Below are 6,483 nucleotides of genomic sequence, written 5' to 3'. Positions count from 1 at the left end.
TATGTGTGATGTTTACTCACCTTGATTGAAGTAATTACATGTTCAGATGAAGTTATGGAGGCTTATTATGAAAGCTAAATATAAACCTAATGTGTGCAATTTCCAATTCAGACCTAACAAGTGATACATTTCTCCACACCACTTTCATTTCAATAAGCTGGACGCAAAATGCCATGAAACATTTTTCATACATTTTATTTGAATTGATTTAAAAATTGAATATGGCACCATAAATCCACTGAATATGGTTAATATTTTACAGCTTCATAAGTGAATGGCCAGTGATATTAACACTCAGCTTCACTGTCCAGAACTATTAAACAATTAACTAATGGCGCAAAGGAAATCATTAACAATATTACTGTACATTAGGGGCGTGGGAGTATCATATTAGGACAAGGGAGGGTGAGAAGGGAAGGGAACATTCATATAGCTATTAAATATGTGTAGACTTATGTACATTTCAACTGTACCTCATCCAAATTACATATGTATACTATAGAGATATATACAATTAAAATAATATGTTTTTAACAGACAATATATCGACCGTATTAGGAGCCATGAGGCACAGTGGATGAGAGCATAATGATTCAATTTACATACTGACGCAACTGAAAAATGAACACCCTGTACACTCGTAAGAAAAAAAAGGTTCTATCTAGAACCTTAAAGGGTTCTTCGGCTGTCCCAAAAGGAGAACCCTTTCAAAGAACTCTTTTTGGTTCCAGGTAGAACCCTTTGGTTCCAGATAGGGCTCTTTTGGGTTTCATGTAGAACCCTTTCCACACAGGGTTCTACGTGGAACCAAAAATGGTTCTCCGTGGAACCAAAAATGGTTCTCCTATTGGGACAGCTGAAGAACCTTTTGCAAGAGTGTACATTGCTGTATATACATTTTTCACAAAATAGGTTTTTATAATTTGTATTCTGTTTGTCCATTTGAAGAGATATTTAAATGAAGTCGCACCTACAATGGTTCAAAATGGTTCATTCCCTTGAGACAAGACTTTGAATATGTTTCAATAACAATTCCCCCAGATATCTGGAAGAGGTCCAGATGTTTCCAATACTACACTGCATGTTGTAGCAGCTGGTCTCACAGTTTCTCCCTACGGTCAGTCTGTGTCCCTTTTCACTCATCACTCATTTACAAGTTGAGACAAAATGGATGCCGAACACACATCCCTTGGCTGATCATCAGCACTTCATTGTTTGTCAGTAATGGATTTTTTTCTCTACAGATTCAGCAGGTTACTACTTGATTCTCCTCTTCGGCTGATCGTCAGTCTCACAAAGCCCAAACATGCAACAGAGTAAAAAAAAGTGGGACAGTTGAGTGTACTTTAGTTCAGTTTTAAATGTCACACGACAGTGGTCCGTTCTCTCAGAATTGCATTTGTGTTCTCATTTACTTAGCGATGATTCTTTCTTTCCCACCATAATATTGTCACTCCAATAAACACATGTTCAGTCTGGATGCAGTAGTCATCTAACACATACTGACACACTGTTCAATTCTAGATTTTGTACAGCAATATAATAGATATAGCTTTATAAAACGTGATACAAAATGTACAGTATGATGATCACATTGTGTTTACATGTGTTTAGGCAAAAATAAATGTTTGTCTTGTAAATCTTTATCTTTCAGAGTGTGTCTTTGGAAGCCACTTGCTTTTGAGACACTTTTCAAACAGGGAATGTGAGGTGAGGACAGAAGCAACATTGTTTGTTGAATCCTTTATTGTTTCTTACCCCCCTGAATGCAATGTGTGGTTTGTGTTTCTATGGGGTTGTTCTTATTCACAGATGCCACTTGGTGCTTTGACATGCTAAGGGTCTCTTATAGAGCAAAGCACACACACACACACACACACACACACACACACACACACACACACACACACACACACACACACACACACACACACACACACACACACACACACACACACACACACACACACACACACACACACACACACACACACACACACACACACACACACACACACACAAACACACACTCTCTCTCTATTGTGCACAGTCAGACAGACACACACACAGACACATGTGCCCCATCAGATTTGGCCTGTTTAATTAATATATATATATATGTGTGTGTGTGTGTGTGTGTGTGTGTGTGTGTGTGTGGTTGCCGTTGTTTTCTCTGGAATACTACTAGCCACCTAGCAATTCTATAAAGTTGGTTTTAGCCCAGATAGGTTCCCAATCTCCCAACCTCATAAATAACTACCATGAAGCCATTTCAGGCTATCAAGTTAGAGTAGCTAGCTTGTCTAACCATCTTAGCTGGCATGCCTGCTGGCAAGGTTGGTTGACTTTAGAAAAGCAAGCATTAACTAAATGTACTCAATAAGACTCACATTCCTTTCAATCTTTTACCCAGATTTTAGAGATGCAGAGAAGCATATTTAGTTTCTTTAAAAAAGAACCACCTTTCAGGAGTATACAGGCAGCTCAAGAGGTATGTTTAGATATGCAGAAAAATAGACACATTTGGACGTATAATTAAACATAATGATTATGGGTCTAGATTGCAGAAAAAAAGCTGTTTCAGGTGAAAAATGCCAAATTATCCCCCCTCAGGACCACCCCCCAGCCACCTTCACATAGATGTTTGGGGTGCATAACACCCCTGCACACACACACACGCACGCACGCACGCACGCACGCACGCACGCACGCACGCACGCACACACACACACACACACACACACACACACACACACACACACACACACACACACACACACACACACACACACACACACACACACACGTGTTAAAATACCCTCCAAACCTCCAGTGATGAATTAGATTAAATGACATGTTTTCCCCCTTTTACTAAACCTATGACTTCTACGACCACAACGAAGGAGAAAATAAACATTTTAGACTTTAGAAGATCTTGTGCTTTTCTACATCTATGACTGTCACCTTAAATTGCACCACCAGCTAACAAACATTTCATCTACTGAAAATATAAAACATCCATTTAAACATCAATGAGCAATTATAGTAAGCAATGTAATAAGTAATAAGGCACTTCAAATTGCTCAGTATACAATGTGGCGATATATTTGTCTGTTCAGATACACTTCACATACCACATCGCCTTGGAAACATGGCTAGAAGTGGCAGAAGCAGCCCAAATATCTCAACTAGAAACAGAGACTCAGGATGCTCCCATCTCAATGGGTACTAACCCTCTGCTCAAGAACAGACCAAACAACACAGTAACAATCGAAATAAATACTCTTTCACACTCTTTCACACATTTGTGAAGTACTCTATCAAAACATCACAATTCTAACTTACTAACTACTAAACCAAAAAATCCCCAAATATCTAATCAACCACAATCATACATTTAGGGAGAAATAAATCTCCCTAAAAAGGTTTAGCCCTTTGAAACAAGCCGTGTGAAGAGGAGCCCAGCTAGCTCAGACGGCACATGATGATCTATTGACGCCATGGAGACGATGTTTATGTGATGAAGGGGAAATATAATCGTGGAATGAGGCTCTTCGTACGTCGACAAGATCCACTCAATGAGCTATGTCCTGTTACAGTATGGTAATAAAAAGTCTAGCCAAAATCCATCTGAGAGTTACTGTACTCCATCACCTTGTTTCCATCATTCCCTAGACTATACAGTAGCGTGGGATTCCTGAAGGACGGGTAATTTATTTTGTGGAAACCTTTGGCTGACCCCCTTTGGCTGAAATGGCTGACAGTTACCAAACATGGTACCTAAGATGTGAGAGCCTGTTGCAGGCTTATCAGACCGTACAAAGTGGACAGCGCAGGGTTTCTTTTGTCCTGTTAGTCAAACGATATGCTGTTGACAGGTGAGGAGTGCTAAAGGGGTGTGAGCTTTCCACTGTGTCTGAAAGCACCAGAAAGAGCATTCCGCTGAGACACAGTGAGTGACAGCCATCTTGTCTGGGGGCGGTGAACCCTGTCCCTCCATTGGTGATAAATGGCTGTCACTTTCCATCAAACACCCGGATAACTGTTCTCTAAAAAGAGAGAACACTTACTTTCCTGCTGCTATCACTCAAACAACAGCTTAGCCTGAGCTGAATCACACGTTCCGTTCTGGGAAGCTAGGAGGCTCTTAGCAACACCAACCACTGAGACGTGTCACAGATGACACCCAGACATGGGTCCACTTATCAACCTGACGGATGGCTGGATTGTGAACTTGGAGGGATGCCTCTCGCACACTGCTGGGCTCGTGCAGTCGAACAGATTGACTGAATTATACGTGCCAGGCTTCCAGAGGACAACCTGCATTTAAATAAGGAAGATTGCAAGGATTCAGAGGATCTTCATCCTCTTCCACTTCCTTTGCCATCACTATTTCCATTAAAAGCAGAATTTATTAATAATCACTCATGACCTAAATGTTGTGTTATTTTGACGCCTCTAGTGAATTTGTAGTAGGTTGCGTTGTCTTTTATCTTTCCAATATTGGGGGCGATGTTAGTCATAACAATGTCATTAAGTGGGAGGAAGCACTGGGGGACAATGTCAGAGAGAGAGAGAGAGAGAGAGAGAGAGATAGAGAGAGAGAGAGAGAGAGAGAGAGAGAGAGAGAGAGAGAGATAGATAGATAGATAGATAGATAGAGATAGAGAGAGAGAGAGAGAGAGAGAGAGAGAGAGAGAGAGAGAGAGAGAGAGAGAGAGAGAGAGAGAGAGAGAGAGAGAGAGAGAGAGAGATAGAGAGAGAGAGAGAGAGAGAGAGAGAGAGAGAGATAGATAGATAGATAGATAGATAGATAGAAAATGCAAATATGATGTTCCTTATGTTTCACGGGCCTTTAAACAATGCCCTGATATAGTGGACGTCACAGTCACACAAAACGGGATCAGGAGCAAGTGGGACACTATGTGGGACGGGAGGGGAGGGGCTGTGTAAACCGAGCACGTAATAGCCAATCCTTAATCTCCAGTAGGTGTTCCACATCATTTTATCATCTGATCAGGCTCATGGTGAGTTTCCTTTAAAGGCCTGTCCCATATCTCTCTTTAAGGAGACTGCCTTAAGGGGCTGCTCAATGCGGGTGTCATTTGCTGTTAAGCCCCCCTAGCAACCAACGTGGCGACCATCCCATGGCTGCTTTATATTCATGACTTAAATTGGAATACATTAGCATGTTAGAGATAAATGGACTGTGTTGGAGATCAGCATACGGTGTGGACGACATATATGGACACAAATAGTATGGCACAAAACCATGGGAATTCTAGTGTCATATTATTTCTAACATCATTAGACTGTGATCTCAAAAACACATACATAAACATTACAGATGACTTAATCTATATTCACACACACACACACACACACACACACACACACACACACACACACACACACACACACACACACACACACACACACACACACACACACACACACACACACACACACACACACACACACACACACACACACACACACACACACACACAGATTTAGGTGAATTAGTACATCTAACATCGAGTAGCCCTTATAATTCACAAGGCCATGGCCTGTGATTATTGGTATATAACCCCATTCTGGGGTAACAACAGAAACATGCACTTGAAATAACCTCTAAATCTCCATGGTATGACACTCTATCAATCACTCTACAACCTTGGTAACCCCTACCTAACGAATACAAACCACCTCTGATGACAGCAAGACAAAATACAATCCTCTTCAATCTTTCTCTTCATTATCAGTCAGGACTGACATACAACAGGCTCTTGTCACAGGCGGTAACATCTGCAACACAGCGGGATCAAATTATGTTGAAAATCCAATCTCAGAGGAATATCCAACTCACCCCTGGAAAAGCACAAGATCCCTTCCTGTATAATTGAATAGGCTTTGGCTCCAAGCCCCTGCCAACTGCCACCCTCTGAATGTATTTACAAGCTCCAAGCATCAACACACTTTTAGAAAACAGGTTCATTAAGGGTTCTGAAGCTGTCCCCATAGGAGAACCCTTTAAGTTGTCCATGTTGAACTGGGTGGAAAGGGTTCTACATGGAACGCAAAAGGATTCTACTGGATCCAGTAGGGTTCTACCTGGAACCAAAAGGGGTTCTCACAGGGTTCTCCTACGGTGACAGCCAAATAACCATTTTTGGTTCTAGTTAGCACCTTGTTTTCTAAGAGTATAGACTATCTGACAAAAAAAACATCTTAATATACAATCAAATAAACACCAAATTCATCATGTAATAAATTGTTAGAGATCAATTCGCTGATCATCTAAAATGATGTAGAAAACGAATAGCAAGCTAAATAATGTAATTGAACAATGCCTTTTTGGATGTATTTTTACATGATCTATTTATTTGTTTACTCATGACCATTTTCCACCTTTTTCTTTGGTGGGAAGAATCTACTTTTTCAAACAAGTTTCCTAACCTCAGTCCTGTGTTGCGGTGAGAG

Source organism: Oncorhynchus masou, chromosome 26, assembly GCF_036934945.1.
Source record: "Oncorhynchus masou masou isolate Uvic2021 chromosome 26, UVic_Omas_1.1, whole genome shotgun sequence".
In the NCBI taxonomy this organism is placed as follows: domain Eukaryota; kingdom Metazoa; phylum Chordata; class Actinopteri; order Salmoniformes; family Salmonidae; genus Oncorhynchus; species Oncorhynchus masou.
This window is presented reverse-complemented; position numbering follows the sequence as displayed.